The sequence below is a fragment of the Mustela putorius genome, unplaced genomic scaffold (assembly GCF_011764305.1).
Source record: "Mustela putorius furo isolate JIRA1106 unplaced genomic scaffold, ASM1176430v1.1 tig00001093_pilon_pilon_pilon, whole genome shotgun sequence".
Lineage (NCBI taxonomy): Eukaryota > Metazoa > Chordata > Mammalia > Carnivora > Mustelidae > Mustela > Mustela putorius.
In genome coordinates, this window is record NW_025421565.1 from 75,064 (window position 1) to 99,112 (window position 24,049).

Here is a 24,049-nt window from a genome sequence, read left to right on the forward strand (position 1 = left end):
TAAACCTAACCAAAGAGACACAGAATCTATACTCAGAAAACTATAAAGTACTCATGAAAGAAATTGAGGAAGACACAAAGAAATGGAAAAATGTTCCATGCTCCTGGATTGGAAGAATAAATATTGTGAAAATGTCTATGCTACCTAAAGCAATCTACATATTTAATGCAATTCCTATCAAAGTACCATCCATCTTTTTCAAAGAAATGGAACAAATAATTCTAAAATTTATATGGAACCAGAAAAGACCTCGAATAGCCAAAGGGATATTGAAAAAGAAAGCCAACGTTGGTGGCATCACAATTCCGGACTTCAATCTATTACAAAGCTGTCATCATCAAGACAGCATGGTACTGGCACAAAAACAGACCCATAGATCAATGGAACAGAATAGAGAGCCCAGAAATAGACCCTCAACTCTATGGTCAACTAATCTTCGACAAAGCAGGAAAGAATGTCCAATGGAAAAAAAACAGCCTCTTCAATAAGTGGTGCTGGGAAAATTGGACAGCCACATGCAGAAAAATGAAATTGGACCATTTCCTTACACCACACACGAAAATAGACTCAAAATGGATGAAGGACCTCAATGTGTGAAAGGAATCCATCAAAATCCTTGAGGAGAACACAGGCAGCAACCTCTTCGACCTCAGCCGCAGCAACATCTTCCTAGGAACAACGCCAAAGGCAAGGGAAGCAAGGGCAAAAATGAACTATTGGGATTTCATCAAGATCAAAAGCTTTTGCACAGCAAAGGAAACAGTTAACAAAATCAAAAGACAACTGACAGAATGATATTTGCAAACGACATATCAGGTAAAGGACTAGTGTCCAGAATCTATAAAGAACTTAGCAAACTCAACACCCAAAGAACAAATAATCCAATCAAGAAATGGGCAGAGGACATGAGCAGACATTTCTGCAAAGAAGACATCCAGATGGCCAACAGACACATGAAAAAGTGCTCCATATCACTGGGCATCAGGGAAATACAAATCAAAACCACAATGCGATATCACCTCACACCAGTCAGAATGGCTAAAATCAACAAGTCAGGAAATGACAGATGCTGGAGAGGATGCGGTGAAAGGGGAACCCTCCTACACTTTTGGTGGGAATGCAAGCTGGTGCAACCTCTCTGGAAAACAGCATGGAGGTTCCTCAAAATGTTGAAAATAGAACTGCCCTATGACCCAGCAATTGCACTATTGGGTATTTACCCTAAAGATACAAACGTATCCAAAGGGGCACGTGTACTCGAATGTTTATAGCAGCAATGTTCACAATAGCCAAACTATGGAAAGAACCTAGATGTCCATCAACAGATGAATGGATCATGAAGATGTGGTATATATAGACAATGGAATACTATGCAGCCATCAAAAGAAATGTAATCTTGCCATTTGCGACAACATGGATGGAACTAGAGCGTATCATGCTTAGCGAAATAAGTCAAGCGGAGAAAGACAACTATCATATGATCTCCCTGATATGAGGAAGTGGTGATGCAACATGGGGGCTTAAGTGGGTACGAGAAGAATAAATGAAAGAAGATGAGATTGGGAGGGAGACAAAACATAAGTGACTCTTAATCTCACAAAACAAACTGAGGGTTGCTGGGGGGAGGGGGTTTGGGAGAAGGGTGTGGGATTATGGACATTGGGGAGGGTATGTGCTTTGGTGAGTGCTGTGAAGTGTGTAAACCTGGTGATTCACAGACCTGTACCCCTGGGATAAAAATATATGTTTATAAAAAATAAAAAATATTAAAAATTAAAAAAAAAATAATGAAGTCTTTGCAGAAGGGCAGTGTGCTCTGCGCTGTAGAACACCTCCACCTAGTGGTCATGTGGCTTCATTACATAGCAGCCCAAAATGAACTTCACCACCTTAAAGAGAAGAGGTTTTTAAAAAAATCATTCACAACCTGCATTGCCTGGGTGGCTCAGTAGGTTAAGTGTCTGACGTGATCTCAGCTCAGGTCTTGACCAGCTAGTCACTGGAACTCTGCCAGACGCTTACTTCATGGCAGTTGGTTGGAAAAGAAGGGAAACCAAACAACGACAAAAGCCAGGCTGGCCACCAGGAGGCAAACCACCTTGCAACTTTCCAAGAACTGGTCTCACTCCATTTCATTCAATCCTGATCACTAATTAGCTCCATTTCAGATACAGTCTGTAAAGATAGATTCCCAGCCCAGGTTCACAGCAGCCCCACTCCCCTCCCCCACTCCAGGCCCTGCTGGATCATCCCACTGGAGCAGGTGCCGGTCTGCACCTGGAAGCCTCCCTGGGTTCCCCTTGCCTAGGGACCATGTCACCCTTCCTGGCTCAGACACTCAGTACCCCTCACAGTGCAATGTCCTTACCTGGTTTGCAGGCTCGTCCCCTGGCCAGCCCGTGTCCTAAACATCCTCCCGTGTCCTGGGGGCAGCCTGCCAGCCCCCAGTGTCCTCCTTCCAGCTCGGTTTCTTTCCTGCCTGTGTGCCCTGCCCACGTCGTCCCTGCTCTGGTGGCCTCCGTCTAAACTCTGTGCTGTGGAAACCCTGCATCCACTGCCTCCTCCTCCAGGGAGCACTCCCTGACTTCAGACCAGTGCACCTACTGCATTTCGCTGTGGACCCCAGGCTCTGGGGCTCCCGATCTGGTGGTGCTGGTTCCTGGCCCGCAACCCTGAGAGCCTGGCTCCGGCCCCTTGCACTTGGTGTTCGGTATGTTTTCTCACCCATCAGTCATTGGAATCTTGTAAGGAACGTATTTACTGCATTTTCAGGTGAAAGCAGCTGTCATCTCATAGAATCCCAGCTCCTAAAAAACCTTTTAAATGATTCTTTGTATATAGAGCATATTGTAGGTTTATCACTGGTGGCCGGGCAGGTCTGGTGTAAAATGTTTTACAGGATTCCTAGTGCCCAATCACCAAAGTGATGTGGAGAGCAAGGACAGCTATGACAGCTTCTACAGAATAATTTTGAATTCAAAAAACTAATTCATTATAAGACTGAAAAGTCGTGTATGACATAAGCCTATGGTGACATCTACAAGCACATTGTTCCAGGTCCCCTGCCCTTAGAGCCTCTCTGCATGGGTTAGACTTTCAGCTGTATTCAGAACTTCTGAATTGCTCATGCTACAATATCCCATAGCTTTATGGTTCATCTCATTTAGTAAAATGAGGCTTAAATAACACACTTGAATACATATGGAGCAAAGGTCAAACTAACTCTTTTCTTAATTATAAAAAGATAACATCAGGAACTCTGTCCTTTTTGTAAAGCATTCCAAAATTATATAAGTTAAATTACGTTTACTTAGTACACACTGTCTTTTTAAAATCAGTCGTAGATGGTGAGTGATCTGAGGGACTGGCCCGCTCAGACAGAGCTGCATAGCCTCCTGTGCTAGGTATCCTGACATCTTCTGATTCAAGTTTTTAAGAGTTTTTCTTGGTATTTTAAGAGAGTGTGGCAGAAGTATGACTTCTCCTGTCTCAATCATTTCTCACGCAAGGTCCTCCTTCTAGTGTATTTTACACAATCAGAATTGACTAGTCACAAGCCCCGCTGATGGTCATGAGAACAGGGTCAGTCATGAGCAGGGAAGCAAGGATTTGGGGCGAAGAGGAACTGAGCTGTTGTGATCCACTGTGCACAAAACGGGCTCTCTGAGTTCATCAGGCATCTAGGATGCAGGACACCTTCTAGATGCAGGTTTAGTAAGTCGCTTAGCTTTCCCAGACCACATGTGTTTGTAATGAAGATTCTGTTTTCTGCCAATACCACTCTGTTGTGAGTGGGCGAGGTTAGTCCCCCTTGTGGGGTCTTTAAGGAACATTCCAACGTGGTTGTGGAAGTCACGCACAGGAAAGCTAAGAAATGACCGGACTTGTTATGCTCACAGGTGCTAGGGCAGGAGGCACAACCGGCACTCCTTGCTGGTGGCCGCATGGCAGGCGGGTCCAGGAGGTGACCGTATCCAGCAGGTGCAGACCTGAATCACTGAGAACCCCTGGGCAGGTCCCTGTATTTCAGGTTTGGATGGCCACAAAGACTTGAGGGGATTTCACTGTTATGTTTGGAGTCCCTGGGTCACAGATAGGGGAAGGTATGATGGGGACCTTATGACGGGAGCCAGCCTGACCACCCTGGTGGGCCCAGGAGGGGGCTCACAGCCTCTGCCTGGCGATGTTGAGTCATCAGGGAGAGAGGAAATGCTAACAATTTATGATCAGTCTTCAACCTGTATTCTCATTTTCAACCTTACTTTCCTTCTCAGGTAAGAGAACCAAGACTCTGGTACTGCCTGGGACAGTTCCAAAATATATAAACAGTCTTTCATCACCTGAAACTGACAGAGAGGAGACATTTCAGTTCATTAATGGTGATGTGGAACTGAGATTTGTGCGTTCTGCTGAGGCTCAGGGGCCCTGGACCCCAGCTCCTGGCCACCTTTCAGACGCTGTTCATCTGTTACTCTCTGAAAGAAAAGGACACTGCACCTTTCTTTTTTCATTCCTCCTTTTACTTCTTCCAACCTGGCCTGGCTCCACAAATCATTGCCCATGGGATTCCTGTGCCTTCCTCTTAGTCTATAAATCACAAGCACCCCTTCCCTCCTCCATGGTGGGGGCTAGACAGGGCATCACTGTCCCTTCGGTTTTGCATGGAAAGAGTGGAAGTCCATGAAGAGTCAAAGATGTAGGCACGGACACTGCAGGATAGTCGAACTCTGCATTAGAGCTAATTAACAGATACTGTTTTCTTCCCTGGTTTGTCACTGCTTCACTAAGATGACATGTATGCCACATGTGGGCAGAAGGCTTTTACAACCCTAGTTTGTAGCAGCCACCACTGCGTCCTGGGAGTGGGTGGCCAGGGGCTGAGGTGGGGTGCTGCCCTGGCGAGAGGGGGCAGGGAGCCCAGGCGAAGCAGTGCTAAGCATTCTCACAGCCCTTGATCTTCCCTGTTACTACCCTGGGCCATGGTAGGACTCTGTGGGCAGATCATGTGGTCTCCAGGTCTCTCCCAGTGGGTCCAGCTGAGAAGCCAGGATCCCAGAACACAGACCCCCAGCAGTTTGGTAAACTGTTGGTGGCACAGAGCAGGGCAGTAAGCCCAGGGATGAGACAGGCAGAATCCCCACAAAAGCAACAGAACATGTCAGCAGCTCCTCTGGGCTGAAGTGAACCTTCGAGAAACAGGCATTTAATGTAAAACACCACCCTTGTATCAGGACACGCAAGCACACTTACATCACGTTCAGTGCAAGTGTTCTCAAAAACACAAACTAAAGGCTTCGAGGCATGAGAATGGAATGAGAGAATTATATCTTTTAATATTTCCACAATACTTGAGGTGGGTTCATAGAATGAAAAAAAAGTAGTCAAAGTATTTTTTTCTAAATCACTGCTTAAGCAGCTATAAACATTTAGAAGAAAAACAACCCAGGACAGAAATCTAATAGAGACTGCACACATTCATGAATCTGTCTGACCCCTAACAAGCTTAGTTTGGGAGGTATGGAGCGTTTCCTACATTAGAAGCGAAATTATAAGTCGTTAAAATGCCCACTTGATCATAGTACAGAACATTTTTATGGCTTCACTTGAATGCTTACTTCAGAATTTTCTCTGAAATGTATTCAGAGCAGAGACAGTTAAACAATAAAAGTGAGGTATTGTAAGACCATAATACTAACTCAGGAATAGTTGGGGTAGAAACCACTGTCCCTGGCTCAGCCTTTTCACATGTTACGTTTGTTTGTTTGTTTGTTTGTTTGTTTGTTTGTTTTAGGGGGGTGGTAAGTTTTGAATGAAGGAAGGATGGTCATTCAATGCTCACAGGAAGGAGTGCCAGAATTTTCTGCCTTTCTTTCCATGTGAAGCAGGCCTGTGAGGGGCTAAGCTGTACCTTTCTCCTCTAGATGTCCCTGGCTTCTTCTGATGTGGAATCTTGGCTCTCTCTGCTGTCCTTTAAACTCCTGGGCATTGGTGAAATCTTGCCATGGGGTCTTTCTTTTAGTCAGGGTTTGTAGGGCTTCTAACTAAGCCCATCTGTCCAAACCCTCCACATGCTGACATGGGTAGCTGTGGCATGAGACAAAGGGTAGTTTGAAGGCATGAGACCGATGAAGGATTGACCCAAGACAGACAGTCACTCAGCACCCTAGTCTTGATGTTTGTTTCTTGGTGTTTCCCCTGAGAATTCCTACTTTGTGATTCCATGACTCAGCAGTCCTATTTGGTAGGAAAACCAAGGAGTATGTGTAGATAAAACCTCCTGTCAGTAAGTGGATTCCTCCCAGCACATGCCCTAGTGTGGGGGACATTGTTCCAGAAACCTCCCACCCTCAGTCTCAGGGGCAGGCCTCTCGGGGGATGACCCCTTGGCCAAGAAACTTTCCAGACCGCAACCTCTGTTTTTCTTTCTTTCCATAAAAAACAGCCTGATTAACCTTAACACACAGGGTCAACGCATGGATTTCTTGAGATCCTGCTTATGGAAAAAATCACATTTAGTGTCCTAGAAACAGATCTCATCACAGGTGAGCCCTTTTCTTTAGTTGTCTCTCTGTGTGGTTCAAGCCAGCAGAGAGACTGATGGGGGGTCCTCTTCCAGGCTCCATGTCTACCCTGTTCAACCAATACATTTGGATGAAGAAATGAAGGAAAGAACCTGACTTAAAAGAATGCCACAAAAGGGTGTTTCCATTTCAGAAAGGGACCTCTCCAGATTGAAAAGCTTTTATGACTCATGGTAAATCAAAAGTTTGAGGCCTTGCCGGCCTCTTGGACTCTGTGGGGAAGAATAGGGGGGATGTTTTGAAAGGCAGTGACCATTTCTAGGACTTTTCAAATCCTACATCCTAGTTTTCCCCGTGATTGCAAAGTCGAGGTCGCTTACGTGTTTCGTCCTATTCTGTAGCTGATCGATTGCAGGTCTCTGCTCGTCTGCTTAAGCCTCAGGTGTGAGGCTTCAATCACTAATTCGCTGTCTTGCTTTCTTAGCATTTACATGAATGAGATAAATCTTTGCTTTTGTTCATCTGTAGAAAATACTATGTATTATATTGGCATTTCTGAGATGTTTGTAGGAAAAGTTTGTGATAAAACGTGGGAAGACCCACTCTCCTAGATGAGGGAGAACTTTCTTCTAAAGCTTCGTCTAATGTCTGTGAAATAATCCAGAAGAGAGGTGGCAACAAGCAACCTTGCTTTACAAAGCAGACAACAGCAACAAACTTTCCTGCTCTTCATCAGTTACATGGATTGATTCATGGGAAGGCGGGAGTGGTTAGGGGAGTGGCTAGAGGAGGGGTTAGACAAGTGGTTGGAAGAGAGGTTAGGGGAGGGGTTAGAGGAGGGGGTTAGGGTTGTGAGCGAGGTGCTCTGAGCCAAGGTCCTGAGTCAGGGCTTCATGAGGAGGAAACCCTCCACAAGCACAGAACATCACCATCATTAGCATTTTGTGAATACTTTGGTAACGCATTTTCTCCTCTCTTGCGTACTTCAAAAGTTAGTTCAAGAATCTCAGGAGCACCAGCTGGCTCAGTCAGTTAAGGCACCAAGTCTCGGTTTGAACTCAGGTCAGGATCTCAGGTCCTGAGAACCGGTGGGCCCAGGCTCACCGCTCAGTGTGGAATTTGCTTGTCCTTCTCCCTCCCTCCTCTACTCCTCCCCCTCTGCCCCTCCCCTCCCAATAGATAGAGTCTAGAAAACAAAATTTTCAGTTAATGTAAATTTCATGAAATTTTGGAAACCGATGGTCTTCCATTACATAAGTGGCCAAACACCATTGGAAATGGACTGCGAGGATGCGTAGCAAAGCTCCTCTGTCACGGGGAGAGGCATGGTCCATAGTTGTGTGCACACAAGCTTCCGGGGGAGATCCCCATCATAGGAGTCGGCGTGCGGGATGCCTGCCCTCAGGGTGCCCTCCCCACTCCCCTGTTCACACCAGGGCATTCCTGGCCCCTGCCATGGTGTTTGTCACAGTCCAACAGCAACAGCTGCTGGGTATCTCTCAGTATGGGATGGGCTCGGTCTCTGGGTGTTTCTGAGAAGGCCTTGCAGTCTACAACATGCATGATCATAAGTAATGGTATCATGATAAGCAGAAACTTAGCCCCTGCCCTTGTGAGTCTCTGGCAGAGATCTCTGTGTAGCGTCGTGCTGAGGGTTCTCTGTGGAGTCTCTGTGTGGGTGTCTGTCAGAGGTCTCTGTTAGAGCTCTCTGTGCACTGTCTCTGTGTTGGGTCTCTGTGTGGGTCTCCCATCAGAGCGATGTGTGGGGGACCCTGGAGGACAATGTTGGGCTGGGCGCGGGACATGCAGGGGGCGCCCTCCTAGACTCCACCCTCCTTCTGGACACATCCCTTCCAGCCGGGGACGGGAGAAGCCTCATCTGAGGGCCTCCTGCCCCTCCAGGCTCTGGGGTAACCAAGACCAGGAGCCAGGCCAGTCCCTTGGCCTCTGAGTCCCCACCAGTCCCCTGGGAGCTACAGGTGTACGTAAAGGTCACAGACCACAAGTCCGTCTGGGGACCCCAGTCCTACAAGCTTATCAAATTGTGCAGAAATTCACTTCTCTGCCTGAAGGCTTTGCTGCCTCTGGGCACCTGGCCGTCTGTGTGGGAGCTCAGGTGGCTTCTGTACAACCCCCACCCTACTACCCCCACCCCCTCACCCCTGGGATTGGCAGCTGGAGTGGGGCACAGACCCTGCGGGGACAGCCCCAGGGCCTCTAACTTCTCCCCTCTGGACCCATAGGTGGCAGTGGGACACCAAGGATCTTCAGTCGTCACATCAGGCATGGGCACACTCTGTCACTTGGCCTCCTTCCTGGCATCCCACCCTAAGTACAGGGGCCCCTGCCCACAGCCACACTCCCTCAATCCCCCAAGAGGGGAAGGGGGTGCTGGTGGGCAGGCCCCTTCAGTGCCCTGGGCCTGGGCAGGTGGGACCCTGGGGATCTCTGTGGCACGCCCCACACACCCTCAGTACCGGGTTCGAGCTTGTCCCTTGTGGATCTGAGTGTGAGAAGAGGGGCTGAGGGAGCTAAGACGGGATTCCCTGGGGTGAGAAGGCTCCGGGGGTGGCCCTCCTCTACTCCCCACAGGAGACTGCGGGGAGTGGGACAGGATTTCTCACCTCTGCCCTCAAGGCCAGTCTTGTGTCTCCCAACTGCGGGCCCCACTCTGACCTAGGATTCCGTCTTCCTAAAGCCTCCGCGGGATTTCTGCCTCGCAAACCCTCCCTAAAGCCACACGAGCTCCAGGTGGATGGAAAGCAGGAGAGGTCCTGGTCTGGGTCTTGTTCACCTTGTCATGGAAACTGAAGGAGAGGGAGGAAGGGGGCGGGGGTGGACCCCGAGATAAACCATCCTCCAAGGCCCCATTCATTCTGGAAACCAAAGCAGGTCCTCGGGGAGAGCAGACCCTGATCCTTCCCTCCCACCGCAGCAGGACACACACAGAGGCCAGCACCACTCTTGAGGGGGAAAAAAAGAAATCACATTTATTTTGGGGAAGCAAAGTAACTGTGGCATGAAGACGCCATTAGCCCATAGATGATGTACTAATGTGAGAACAAAAAGTTTTTCTCTCCACTGTCTGCGTTTTTTCTTGGGGGAAAGTTGTTCTTCCAGGAAAGGCGTGAGAAGCACACAGTGGCTGGCCAGGTGAACTGTCTTTTTTAAGGAGGCAGCGCCTGGGGCAGTGGGCCTGTAGGGTGCGGCCTGAAGGGCCCCCTACCAGGGACCCGTTCTGGCAGGGTCTGCTCGGGCACTCTGGCACCCTGGTGGGGAAGGGCCACCCGATCCACTCGGTCTTGTTGGCATAGTTGTGGCCCCTGGGGGTGCCCTGTGGACTGGCTGTCTCCCTCATGACTCTCCTCTGCTCTTGGTAGGAGAGAACCCTGTGATAGCAGACATTGGGGTCTGCTGAAGCTTGGAGATCCTTTTTGCACCAGTCAACCTTAGGGACCCTGAGTCCCTGGTTGGGCAACATTTTCTCCTCTAGGATTTGCTCCACAGCCCTCACGACCATCTGAGCCTCGGCAGAAGCCCTGTCCATGGCTGACCTGCCCATGACTTGTCCCCGGCCCTGGGATGATGAAGACTTTCCCTTTTGAAGGGAATCTTCCAGTCCTCTGCCTTTACTGGGAAAGAACCACTGGAGCAAGTGTGTCATCCTTCTCCTGAAGTAGTTTTCCGGAGGCGCCTCCGCTTTCTTCAGCAAGATCTCACAGGCCTTGCTTCCCGAGGCCTCTCCTGACTCCTTGCTCTGGACTGGATGTCTCACCTCACTGATCTGGAGGAGCTTCATTTCTGACCACTCGTTGGCGGGCTCTCTCGAGGGGGACCTCGTGGAGCTCTCTATCTCCACGGGGGGGGACACATGAACTGCTCAGGCTCTTACATTGGTGCTCCAGTCCCAGGGGTCCTGGCTGCCTGTGGGGGCTCTGGCCACGGGATCTTTGGCCATGCAGCACCTCAGAAGTAGATGTGTCTTCACTGGACCTGCTCTGGAGATCCCTGAGAAGCCAAGATGTCAGCAGCGAGGAACATGTTGGACTGACAGTCTTGAAGGAGACTCTCCGTCTCACAGTCTTGAAGGAGGACCCCAGTTTCACAGTCTTGTAGGCACACGGTGGGGGTGGCATCACGAAGCCGGTTCTCTGACTCCATCAAATTCTGGGGCTCCGATCCCCTGCGCCGTGCCTCAAGGCGTAGCTCTTCGAGGTCTCGGGTGACCAACTTTGTACGTTGCAAGGGACTGTCACTTTTCTCTGCAGACCCTGATCTTCTCAGCTTGCCACGGAGGCCTTGGTTGTTGGCCAGCACACGGGGTTCTAAGGTGACTCCCCAGGCAGGGGCCTCCTTGAAGTCCCCCACCTCCCCGGGCACTTTGGCACTCAGATTCTGGTGCTCTAAGTTGAGCTCTAGCATGGTCATGTCCCGTGAGGCCCGACCCCCCATTCACCCTCCTTAGCTCCTTTGTGGCCATTGCTGGACTTGGACTTGACTCCAAGCTGCTGTTCATAAGAGTCCTAGAGACAGTCTCACTGTGCCAGATTCTGCCCACAAAGCTGTATGTGAAGGTCCGAGAAGGTGACCTGGGCCCCTCTCCAGCTAGAGGGCCACCCTGAGGTGAGGTCCCTTCCAGAGCCTGCTGGATTTCCTCACACGTAGGCTGGGGAACACCGAGGGGACCCCCCCAAGTGGGGTAAGACTCTTTCATCACCTCTCCTTGATAGGGCTGAGAAGGATTTCCCACGAACTTGGTGCCCAAGCCAGCCTTGGATATGCAGGTGGCTGAGAGGGAAGGGAAGGACTGGGAGAGGAGGAAGCCTTTCTTTAACTTGAAGAGGTTTATTGTCTTGAGAACCTTGAGGGGGAGGCCCCAACGGTGCTTCACCCTGAGCCTTTTGATATGTGCTTCTAGCATCCGCTGAGCATATGGACTGAGGATGGAAAAAAATTGTGGGGGGGCTCCCAGCACTTGGAAAGCGCTGGCTTTCCAGGTTTCCCGTGAGGGGTTGGCTTTCTGGGAAGGTCCGAGGAGTGGTGGGCAGCAAGCCTGGAAGGATGAACATCCAAAGGCATCTGACCCTCTCTGAACTGCCCCAACTTCCTTAAATGGGCTCTCAGGTCCTTCTCTAGGAGCTTCCCGTCTGTGCTGCTTGTGGAGGGCTTCATGTCTGTGTCTGACTCCTCACGATTTCTTCCTGGAGCCTTCTCTGGAGAGCTCGCTGAGCCCCTGTGTAGATCTTTCTGGATCCTCCCTGCACTGGACCTTGAATCCTTGCCCAGTCTTTTTCTTGGCACGGTCCTTCCTGGGTACCTGGACCCAGTCTTCTGTGTGGCCTGGCAGCTTCCATTTGTAGACTCAGACTTGGCCTTGGGACTGTGCCAGCTGTGTGCCTGGGGCACCTTCTGGAACTCTTGGTGAGGCTGTATCTCTAGGGATAGCTGGATCCTGCAGGACGGGCCCCTTCCTTGCTTCATGAGCCTCTTCCAAAGGTGCCAATCCGGTTGCTCCCAGAGCTCAGAGTCGATCAATTCTCCAGGAAGGACAGGGGCTGACCCATGGCCCTCGGGGGCCTGGCCACCCTGCGGAAGGTCAGGAGGACCTTGGCTAAAGACTTGCGGAGATCTTTTCATCACAGGGGGTACCTTGCCCCTTTCTAGTTGCTTCTCCAGAAAGTGATATTCCAGGTTTTGAAAAGCAGTTGGCGTGTAAGACGGTGTCTTCTGGGCTACAGGGCAAGACACCTGGCACCTCCCCATCACGGGTGGCAGAGACGAGAGTCCAACTGGGACAGAGGGTGCAAGGCCTGCCTGGGTCTGGGGCTCAGTTAGAGGCCTGAGATGGGACTGATCCAGAGGAAGGGGCTGGGGCTGAGTCAGAGGGAGGGGCTGGGGCTGAGTCAGAGGGAGGGCCTTGGGCTGAGTCAGAGGGAGGGGATGGGGCAGGGGCTGAGTCAGAGGGAGGGGCTTGGGCTGAGTCAGAGGGAGGGGCTTGGGTTGGGTCAGAGGGGGGGGGGCTTGGGCTGAGTCAGAGGGAGGGGCTGGGGCAGGGGGGCTGAGTCAGAGGGAGGGGCTTGGGCTGAGTCAGAGGGAGGGGCTTGGGTTGGGTCAGAGGGAGGGGCTTGGGCTGAGTCAGAGGGAGGGGGGGCTGGGGCAGCGGGGCTGGTCCAGAGGGAGGGTCCAGGGGGAGGGGGGGCAGAGGTCAGAGGGGGGCTGTGTCTGGGCTGGGGCTGTGTCAGAGGGAGGGGCTGTGGAAGGGGCTGAGTCAGAAGGAGGGGCTTGGGCTGAGTCAGAAGGAGGGGTTGGGGCAGGGGCTGAGTCAGAGGGAAGGGCTGGGGCTGAGTCAGAGGGAGGGGCTGGGGAAGGGGCTGAGTCAGAGGGAGGGGCTTGGGCTGAGTCAGAGGGAGGGGCTGGGGCAGGGGCTGAGTCAGAGGGAGGGGCTTGGGTTGAGTCAGAGGGAGGGGCTTGGGCTGAGTCAGAGGGAGGGAGGGGCTGGGGCCGGGGCCAGTCCAGAGGGAGGGGCTGGGGTTGAGTCAGAGGGAGGAGCTGGGGCTGAGTGAGAGGGATGGGCTGGGGAAGGGGCTGAGTCAGAGGGAGGGGCTGGGGAAGGGGCTGAGTCAGAGGGAGGGGCTGGGGGCTGAGTCAGAGGGAGGGGCTGGGGCTGAGTCAGAGGGAGGGTTTGGGGCTGAGATGGAGGAAGGGGCAGGGACTGGGACAATCTGAGGGTCAAGGGTTGGGGCCTGGCTGAAGGGTCATGTAAGTCATGGGTCAGGGAGAGGCGTGGAACCACGTTGCCCTGAATCTGCAGTGGCAAGGCATGAGAGAGCTCATTGAATATGACAGACGGGAACTCCAATGGGGGATCGGTCACCCTGACAGTGGCCACCAGGGACTCGCTGTGCAGAAAGGGGAGACCCCAGAAGAGCTGGAGGCATTTCTGCTCTAAATTGTCCCTTGGAATCTTGGGACGTGGGGGCTTCTCAGGACCAAGCAGCTGTTTTGCTTTGCCCCTCATGCTCCAGAAGGACGGGCGGCCCATGGTGTCCTGCCCGTCACCTGGGGACTTGAACATTCTCCCGAAAGAGGTCAGCTGGTATTTTGACCTTTCTTTCTTGTCCTTCTCCCTCCAAGACCTCAGTTCTTTTCTATTGGCAGTGAGTATCTCCAGAAGCTTCTGGACGTCTGGGTTGATGGAAGGGGGGATCCTAGTCTCTTCCTGTCTGGGTGTGGGGTCTCCCCAGAACAAGGCTTCTGGTGGGCCATGGGACAGAGGTGCTTGACGGGACTCCAAGCATGTTGAGGTGGACAGGTTCCAGGCATTGGCAGCTGCCTGCCACCAGGACAGGGCCGAAATGGGGCAGTGTGAGCGGCCCAGGCCCAAGATGGCTGGGACAGGAGAAGCTGACCTGTCAGCTGACCAAGGCGTGTGCGGAGCCGAGCTCTGTGGGATGGGGCACGGCATGGGTGCCCTTGAGTCACACTGAGGGAGAGTCAAAGGAGAGTCTGGCTGCTCTGGGGCCAAGGAGGCTGTCAGAGGCCCAGGGCAGGCCTCTGAAGGAGGGAGACATGACGGGGAAGGGGGAAGAGCAAGTGGCTGGTTTGGAAAGCCATCCGGGGGGAGGAAAGGCTCTACTAGCCAGGAAGTAGTCAGGGAGGAGTGTGAAGCAACGGAAATTGAGGTCATTGGTCCTGCTGGCAGGGTGGCGGCCAGAGGCCCGAGGAGACCCCGTCAGTGGAGTTAGGGCAGGTGATGGGGCCACAGCGGGAGTAGCATCTTGCAGAGGCTCCCTGCATGGCTGACGGGCTCCAGCTGGCACCCCTCGGCGCACCTGCCCAGGGGCTGCTTGATGTAAGAACTGGTGAAAGCCCCCCTGGTCAGAGAGCCTCTCCAGGTGGCTGTGGGAGACAGGAGGCATGAGCTGCCGCTGTAGCAGTTGGGTCTGGGAGCGGTCCCCACGGCCGTCCACGCCCCACACCCACATCACAATGCTCCTGCTGTCCCTCACCCTGAGTCTTTGGTCACAGTCTGTCCCCATGGCTCCTCCCAGCCCCCACAAACAGCCCCAGAGGCTGTTACCTGCAGCCCAGGGGTCACACCATAGACTCAGGAAGGCCAACCCAGGGGAGAAGGGGCAGATTCTTTACCTTTCCAGAAAGGAGAACAGGTCTTGAACCTCTTCTAGATTCTTCAGAAATTCTCTGAAACCTGGAAACAGGAGACCAGGTCACAGCAGAAGACAGGGTCCAGGGATCTTACGGGAGGCTGGGTACAATGTCCCATTAGGGGAGACCTTTGGGGGATTGAACTCGGGAGCCCCAAATAGCACTGTCCAAGGCCACATGCCCGCATGGTGACTACAGGATTCATGATGGGGATCGCTTTGTCTTTCCAAAGTGCTTCCCCATTCATGACCTTGCTGGGGGAGGAAGGACTACTGTAGCCTCCAGAGGAATCTAAGCAGATTTGAACAGCTTGTCCACAGTGGGAGCAGGAGGTCCTGCCCCCAGTCCAGGCCCTGAGGCGCCTGGTTAGGGAATACCAGTTTCCAGCCCCTCAGGGCTTCATTCTGGTGCACAATCTGGGAAGCCTCCGGGTTCACTCTCCCTCCTCAGAGCCCCCAACCCCCACCCAGGGCTCTGCTTCCTGAGGGATGGGCTCAGGCCCTGGTGTCCTGGAGACAGTGGGACTGGGCCTTCAGAGCGGGGGACACAGTGTAAACTGGGGCACGCAGGGGTGAGTGGCGGACACGCACCTTTCACGGTCTGATGTTTTTTGCTTCTGTTGCTCCTTCTCCGTGGCTCCACTTGGTACTGAGATAAGAGAACACGGGGAGGCTGGGACCCCCACCCCAGCAGCAGATGACCCAGTGCTCAGGGGCCTGACCTCTGCTAGAGAGGCAGCTCTTAACCTCCAGTTCTTGGCCACCAGTCACTGTGTTTGGGACGCTGCCCTGAACCCCTCCACCACACCTGGACTCCGGCCCGAGATCTTCAGGGAGAAAACCTCATGTCCCTCTAACCCTTGCCTGGTCTGGCTTATCCTGGATGGATGGGGTGGTCTACTCTCTCCTGAGAATACCCATTCTATTCTTTCCCATTTCAGGGGTCTTTCCAGTGACTTGGAAAAGTGAAGGAAAGAATAATAGAAAAGATGATCGAGTTACACTCTGTTGGGTCTGGGCCAAGGGTTCCTTACCTTCCCGCTCTTCCTGTGTTTTCTTGCCTTGTGGTGAGGACGGATCAGGGTGGAAGTAGGAAAGTAAAAAGACGAAGAGCCCCAGTCCACACACAAAGGCAAAGATGGCATTAACGGCCCAGAGAGTGGGACTGGGGCTCAGCCAACCATCAGTAAGGAATTCCTGAGGGAAGAGATAATTCTCCATCTCTTCCCTCTAGAAAGTAGTAATGTCCAATCGCACTGCTGCCCTCAGGTAACTGAGCCCTGAGAGTTAGTGACCGATCGCACTGCTGCCCTCTGGCAACTGAGCTCTGGGTGTGTCCATGCAGACACAAGCCTCATGCCCACATCACAGAGCTGTGGTCTGGTCACAAAGGGCCCTTGAGGGCAGGTAAGGGACACAAGTAGCCGGACCACCTCCCCTCTCCACCGCTAGCCCTGTAGTTCTGTCATCCTCCTCCACCCGCCCAGGCCTGACACTGCTACCCGCTCACCGTGCTAGACAGACCTTTGTCAATTTGCCTTTCATCCTGCGCGAAGCTCAGAGAATACCTGTTCCCCTTGAGATCTCCAGTTGTGTTCCATCAGTTTCATAGCTTTTAAAAATCTGTTGAGATACCACCTTACACCAGTTAGAATGGCCAAAATTAGGAAGGCAGGAAACAACGTGTGTTGGGGAGAATGTGGAGAAAGGGGAACCCTCTTCCACTGTTGGTGGGAATGCAAGTTGGTGCAGCCACTTTGGAGAACAGTGTGGAGATTGTTCAAGAAATTAAAAATAGAAATTCCCTCTGACCCTGTAATTGCACCACTGGGCATTGACCCCAAAGATACAGATGGAGTGAAAAGAAAGGCCATCTGTACCCCAATGTTTATAGCAGCAATGGCCACGGTCGCCAAACTATGGAAAGAACCCAAATGCCCTTCAATGGACGAATGAATAAGGAAATGCGGTCCATATACACTATGGAGTATGATGCCTCCATCAAAAAGGATGAATACCCAAATTTTGTAGCAACATAGACGGGACTGGAAGAGATTTTGCTGAGTGAAATAAGTCAAGCAGAGAGAGTCAATTATGTGCTTTCATTTATTTGTGGAGCATAACAAATAACATGGAGGACATGGAGAGATGGAGAGGAGAAATGAGTTGAGGGACATTGGATGGGGAGGTGAACCATGAGAGACTATGGACACTGAAAAACAACCTGAGGGTTTTGAAGGAGCAGGGGGTGGGTTGGGGGAACCAGGCGGTAGGTATTGGGGAAGGCACGTATTGCATGGAGCACTGGGTGTGGTGCAAAAACAATGAATACTGTTACGCTGAAAAGAAAGAAAGAGAAAAAAAAAAAAAAAAGAAAACAATCTGGAGTTGTCCTTGGAATTTTGTTTAATTCCAGGAACGTTTGTCCTCTGTGTGCAGCTCCAGTCTCCCCACATAATATGTTCTTTCCTTGCATCACCCTAGTACAAAAGAAACTCAAACTTCTTTTGTGCTTCTTTAGCCATGTACTTTTTGAAAACATCTTAAGATGTTTTATTTCAATTAATCTTCACGAACTTCAGCTAGAGGGACTTATAAAATTAATGATTATTCAAAATTTACAAAGCCGAGGAAGTAGGTAAGGACTTCCAAATGAGTTCACATTTCTCCCAGGCTTGCAGCGAACTGCTACCCAGCAGCCCAAGTTTCTCAACATTCACGGTGCTGTCTAGAAAGTAGATTCAGTTCTGAGAATGTCTTCGGTATGGAGTGTTCTACTGACACCACGGAAAGCTGCCTGTGTGATGATGTCATGCCTCTGCCCATGGGTTCTGACTGTGGTAGGGCTGTGAGTTAGAGCCATCGCTTTTGAAAATGCTTCACCAGGACCTGGGCCAGCTGCTGAAGAGAGCAGGCCTTTTGAAAGAGTTATTCTACTGATAGAGCTAGAGAAAACCTGCCATTTTGTAGTAATAAAAAAAACAGGGACCAACCCAGTCCTGTTGAGTGGAAGGTATGTGCTCTGCAGTATCATGCTCAAGTTACAGTGAACTACCGTGAAACATCGTAAGTGTACATTACTTGGACATGCTATTGAGGAAGAGATAAAAGCGACTTGCAGAAAAATTGTGCAGGATGGTTGCATTTGTTCTAGTTTCGAAACTATACAAAATCAAATATGATTTAGCAATGCATTTACTTTGGTAAAAATATAAGGTAAACACAGAGAATAGTGAACAGGACTGATGGACAGACAGGGGGAGGGATGTACAGACGACTCCAAAGATGTGGATGATACCGCATTTCTTAAAATGGTTGGGATGTGTATGGGCTTCTTTTCCTTATTCCTTACATCTTCTATATAATTCATAAATGTCAGCTTGTAGCTTTTAAACACTAAGGTACACTCTAATGTAAACAACCCCTTTGGAAATAAAATCAGACATAACAAAAATTAAATGCCCGATAGGAAGGGAGGAGAAAAACTGACTGTAAGATGCTTTGTGCCCGACAAGGGTCTTTGCTGCCAAGACCTTAAAGATCCCAGTGAGACTTTCAGTTTTGAAACCTCCCCACTGCCCTTCTTATGACAAGCTGATTCCAGCTAAGATCACTTTCTGATGGTTCTCAAACCTAAAAGAAAATGCAGGCTTTTGATTCTCAGTGGATGGTATTTGATTCCTCCTGGCTGGAGATTTTCAGCAGTAAATGAAGGTATTGGGCTGTGGCTGTTAGCAGGCTGCATTCTGACTGTGCCAGGCAGCAGGGCCTGGGTCTGGCTGGCCCACCACCAGGGCTCGTGGAACAAGGTGATCGTGACGCAACAGAAAACAGAACCAGGCCTCACACTTGGGGATGGATTTTATTAAAGCAAAGAAGAGGAGGGAAAATGTGTTTGAATATAGGCCAGCGATATTCAAGCTAACAAGCCCTGAGTTTGCCAAGTGATGGAAAAAAAGGAGCTTTTCATAAATAAAACATAGGGAAAAGTAAACATTTGAGATATATAGCAGCTTTTGGAGAAATTTAGATGGGGCTTTCATGTTTGGAACATTTTGGTTGTTTAGTTATAAACACTGATCTACATATTTATGTGTAATATGTATCTTTTTGTAAGAAAAGCAGTGTTTCCATGTATTTACGCTGGGCAGACATCTGAAGTGCACTATTACATGACACTGATGCTCACAGAGATGGATTCCACTCCTGTTTTCCTCTCCCTTGTGCTTCACCTGATACATAATAAAATCTCCAATGATAGAACACAGGGTGTTCTATCTATCTATTTATTCTGTGTTCTAGAACACAGGACCACCCTGCCTTTTCTGTGATGAATGCCAAGGTTTGAGAAATGTTTTACCTGGGAGTGCTCACTCAACAGCCCAGGTGGTAGCACTGAGCAGATCTGTGCCTCAGTGTCATCTATTCAAATCCGGGAAGGTCAGTTGAGGTCCTCCTGCCCAAACGCCTGGCGGAGAGAGAGACACAAGCCCCAGATTATAGAACATTCCCTGAAATAGACAAGAACTCCCAAATGGTTCTGCATATCTCCCAGAGTTACAATGAAACCTTCTTAATATTTATGTTAGTATCTAGAGAAGGAATTTAGCTTCCAATATAAATATTTTTGTAAATAAAGCCAGTTCAGTGAGACCTGAAGGATTTTTTGTGGTCCCTTTCACTACACAGAGGAGGCTCCTGCCTCATATCCTCTCTAGCCTTTTAGCTTTCTAGGATTAGTGAAGTTGCAACTACTTTGCCTCCTACCTGAGTCTTCCATCGACAGAGTGAACAGCACACATTGGAGGATAGGATAATGTGTGTTTCAATCATCAGATTGGCTAAGCTAAAAAATGATGCTGGGGAAGGAGCAGAATCACAGGTGCTCTCATATGTGCTGGTGAGGTGTGAGTGGTGGTCATCCACTCCAGAATATTCCAGGAGGAGCTATTGAATTTTAAAAATGGGCTTACGTGCATGTTCTCAGAGCACTGAAAAGTATGGCGCACAGAAAAGGAAACCATCAACATGATGAAGACAACCTACCAAATTATCCCAGGATCAGAGAGGGATATGCACAAAAGTTTCAACAATTTGGGTTATTGTCATCTTTAATTGACAAGGAAGTGACAGTCCCTCCCCAGATATGATGTTGGGAGGGGTTTTTTTGTTTTTGTTTTTCTTTTAAGATTTTATTTATCCAATTGAGAGAGAGACAGACACACACTCAGAGAGACACAGAGAGTACAAACAAGGGGACAGGCAGAGGGTGAGGGAGAAGCCGACTTCCCACTGAGCTGGGATGCCAACACAGGGCTGGGTCCCAGGATCTGAAGATCATACAGAGTCCGACACTTAATCATCTGAGCCCTGACCCCCCATTAGGAAATTTTTATGAAATGGTACTAATTAGCTTCTTGGATCCTCAAAAGACCAAGCAAGTTGAAGTGAATCTGAAGCAGACTATACTAGGACATTGGATTGTGCTGAATGTCAAGTTGATAAGACCTGTTCTGTTACACAAAGGCACTTGTAGATTCTGATTCTGCCATTTACAAGAAAACAGATGATGCATGGCTCTTCCTTGACAGTGAGATAGTCATTGGTATTTGTAGGCGGCAGGAGCAGGAAGTCTACAGGGCTCCTCTCTCTGCCAATGTTTACACCCCATTTACAGCAAGTTTCCTTTAAAATGCACTGGTCGGGGTACCAGGTGGTGGGTATTATAGAGGGCATGGATTGTATGGAGCACTGGGTGTGGTGAAAAAATAATGATACTGTTATGCTGAAAATAAATAAATGAAAAATAAACAATAATAAAATATATATATAAAAGCACTTCCGTGGGCTGACTTGACTCGGACTAACTCCCTGGCCCCAGCGACCCCAACTACAGTCACTTGCCTGACTGGCTGGTCACCTGTGTTTCCACTTGCGCCACTGGTTACATGAAAGTATGGGGATGCTGTGTGGTCACGCTTTGTGGATCACAGTGGTGCTCGTCCTTCTCTGGAGAACACAGAATGCAGAGCATGAGTCTCCTCAGGTCTGGTGTGGAAATGGATAAATCTGTGCTGTGGCTACATTCCCTCTACCCCTTTTTAAAAATGGCCAATGTGAGCCAGAAAGGGACTGAAACTAGTTCCTAATACAGTTTCAGTTAAAAAATTATTTTGAGCAAATGTGTGCTTTTCTGAAGCTCCTAGAGGTTCTTGCACCTTTATTCAACAACATAAACCCATGGGTCACCCCCAGTTTTCCCATGATGTTAAGTGCTGACTGTCCCTTCAGGTGGTACATAACATCTGAAATGGAAAATAGTACTTAAACTCTTCAAAGATTATTGCTTTAATAAAAATGTGCAATTTACTTAACAATACTGAGCTCTGGCCCTCTCTCTAAACAGACCTGGGAAGATAAGCTGTAGTCCACGGCTTGGCCCCTGAGCCGTGTCCATAAGTATACAGCACCCCACAGATACCATTACAGTCACAGCCAAATTGACAAGAAATCCTGAAGCACCAGAAATTGCCTTAGCAATGCATTCTCTGATGCCCGGTTCATGGCTTCTGCCTGTTTCCATGTTCATGCTCTATGTAACAGCATTCATTCCATACCTGTGCCATAAATATTCATAAGAAGCCCAATGAGCGGGTAACAGAAGATGTCCTTGGAAATATTTTCCAAGGGCACATTTTTTTAAAGGCAACAGATTTTTTTCCCCCCGGAGTTTGGCATGTTTTGGAGGATGGGTTTTTCTCCACTTTCTTCATTTTCATTTTGAAATCTGAGATGCCATGATGACTCACTGGCCTTTCACTTTGTTTAGCCCTGCAGCCTTTCTTATCATTCTTTAAAAAAAAAAAAAAAAAAAAAAAAAAAAAAAAAAAGGCCTGTGTCATCCGCCATCTTGTGCGAAGCAAGGTGGCCTCCACATGCCCTGAGCGTCTTCTCCGCTTCTGCCTCTGACCGCCCCTTGATCACAGACACGTCTCGGGACCGGTGCCCGAGTCGTGGCGGTGGCGGTGGCGGCTTCCACCGGCGCGGAGGAGGCGGCGGCCGCCCGCGGCCTCCACGACTTCCGCTCCCCGCCCACCCGGCATGGGCCTCAATCAGAACCGCGGACCCATGGGGCCCGGCCCTGGCCAGGGTGGCCCCAAGCCCCCATCCCGCCACCGCATCAGCAACAGCAGCAGCCACGGACGCAACAGCCGCCACCACAGCAGCCGCTGCCGCTTCAGCTGCCACCCGCATCAGCCGCCGCCGCCACAGGACTCGTCCAAGCCCGTCGTTCCTCAGGGACCCGGCCCGGCTTCCCGGAGTGGGCAGCGCTCCGCTGGCCTTGGGCGCGGCACCGCCTGCCACTCCTCCGACCTCCGGGGCCCCTACGGGGGCCGGGCCCCACCCCGACCCCGCCGCCCGCTGTCATCTTGGAGCCCCCCCGGGGCCCCCCCCCCCCCACCGCGCCGCCGAGCAGCGGGGTCCCCACCACCCCCGCCTCAGACCGGGGGGCCCCTCCACCCCAGGGGGCCCAGGCCCTGGGCCTAAGCAGGGCCCAGGACCCGGAGGCCCGAAGGGCGGCAAAATGCCAGGCGCCCGAAGCCCGGCGGTGGCCCGGGCCTAAGCACTCCTGGCGGCAGGCCACCCCAAGCCTGGGGCACCGAGGCGGCGGGGAGCCCCGCGGAGGTCGGCAGCACCACCTGCCCTACCACCAGCAGCACCACCAGGGGCCCCCCGCCTGGCGGGCCAGGAGGCTGCAGCGAGGAGAAGATCTCCGGACTCAGAGGGATTTAAAGCCAACTTGTCTCTCTTGAGGAGGCCTGGAGAGAAAACTTACACTCAGCCTTGTCGGTTGTTTGTTGGGAATCTACCTGCTGATATCACAGAGGATGAATTCAAAAGACTTTTCGCTAAATATGGAGAACCAGGAGACGTTTTTATCAATAAAGGCAAAGGATTTGGGTTTATTAAAGTTGAATCTAGGGCATTGGCTGAAATTGCCAAAGCTGAACTTGATGATACACCCATGAGAGGTAGACAGCTTCGGGTTCGTTTTGCCACACACGCGCTGCCGCTCTCTCCGTTCGAAAATCTTTCACCTTACGTTTCCAATGAACTGTTGGAAGAAGCCTTTAGCCAATTTGGTCCTATTGAAAGGGCTGTTGTAATTGTGGATGATCGTGGGAGATCTACAGGGAAAGGCATTGTTGAATTTGCTTCTAAACCAGCAGCAGGAAAAGCCTTTGAAAGATGCAGTGAAGGTGTTTTCTTACTGACAACAACTCCTCGTCCAGTCATTGTGGGACCACTTGAACAATTAGATGATGAAGATGGCCTTCCTGAACAACTTGCACAGAAGAATCCAATGTATCAAAAGGAGAGAGAAACACCTCCTCGTTTTGCCCAACATGGCACATTTGAGTATGAATATTCTCAGCGTTGGAAATCCCTGGATGAAATGGAAAAAAGCAGCAAAGGGAACAAGTTGAAAAAAACATGAAAGATGCAAAAGACAAATTGGAAAGTGAAATGGAAGATGCCTATCATGAGCATCAGGCAAATCTTCTGCGTCAAGATCTGATGAGACGCCAGGAAGAATTAAGACGCATGGAAGAACTTCACAATCAAGAAATGCAGAAACGTAAAGAAATGCAACTAAGGCAAGAAGAAGAACGACGTAGAAGGGAAGAAGAGATGATGATTCGTCAGCGTGAAATGGAAGAACAAATGAGACGCCAAATAGAGGAAAGTTATAGCCGGATGGGCTACATGGATCCAAGAGAAAGAGACATGAGAATGGGTGGTGGAGGAGCAATGAACATGGGAGATCCCTATGGTTCAGGAGGCCAGAAATTTCCACCTCTAGGTGGTGGAGGTGGCATAGATTATGAAGCTAATCCTGGAGTCCCACCAGCAACCATGAGTGGTTCCATGATGGGAAGCGATATGCGTATTGAGCGCTTTGGGCAGGGAGGTGCGGGACCTGTGGGTGGACAGGGTCCTAGAGGAATGGGGCCTGGAACTCCAGCAGGATATGGTAGAGGGAGAGAAGAGTATGAAGGCCCAAACAAAAAGCCCTGATTTTAGATGTAATACCTAGGTTTTCATTCCAGTTTGTTTTTGTCTTTTCTTGTTTAGATACCAATCTTTTAAATTCTTGCATTTTAGTAAAAAAGCTACCTTTTTATGGATGTTAGCAGTTTATTGACCTAATATTTGTAAATGGTCTGTTTGGGCAGGTAAAAATTATGTAATGCAGTGTTTCAAACGGGAATATTTTTTCTTTTTATTTACTTTTTTTTTTTTAACTGTAGAATGTCCCTCAAGTTATGGCAGTGTGCCTTGTGCCACTGAATTTCCAAA

General features: G+C 50.3%; 1 long non-coding RNA gene and 1 pseudogene across 1 annotated transcript; one reads left to right on the forward strand and one right to left on the reverse strand.

The window, feature by feature from the left end:
* Positions 1 to 14,245: 14,245 nt before the first annotated feature.
* On the reverse strand, positions 14,246 to 15,741 carry LOC123393928. Its single transcript, XR_006608762.1, has 4 exons — positions 15,721 to 15,741; positions 15,278 to 15,335; positions 14,670 to 14,730; positions 14,246 to 14,420 (listed from the first exon to the last, which is right to left on the reverse strand). It is a non-coding gene; the product is annotated as an uncharacterized LOC123393928 (long non-coding RNA).
* A 188-nt stretch (positions 15,742 to 15,929) lies between these two features.
* On the forward strand, positions 15,930 to 23,826 carry LOC123393930 (annotated as a pseudogene).
* Positions 23,827 to 24,049: the final 223 nt, after the last annotated feature.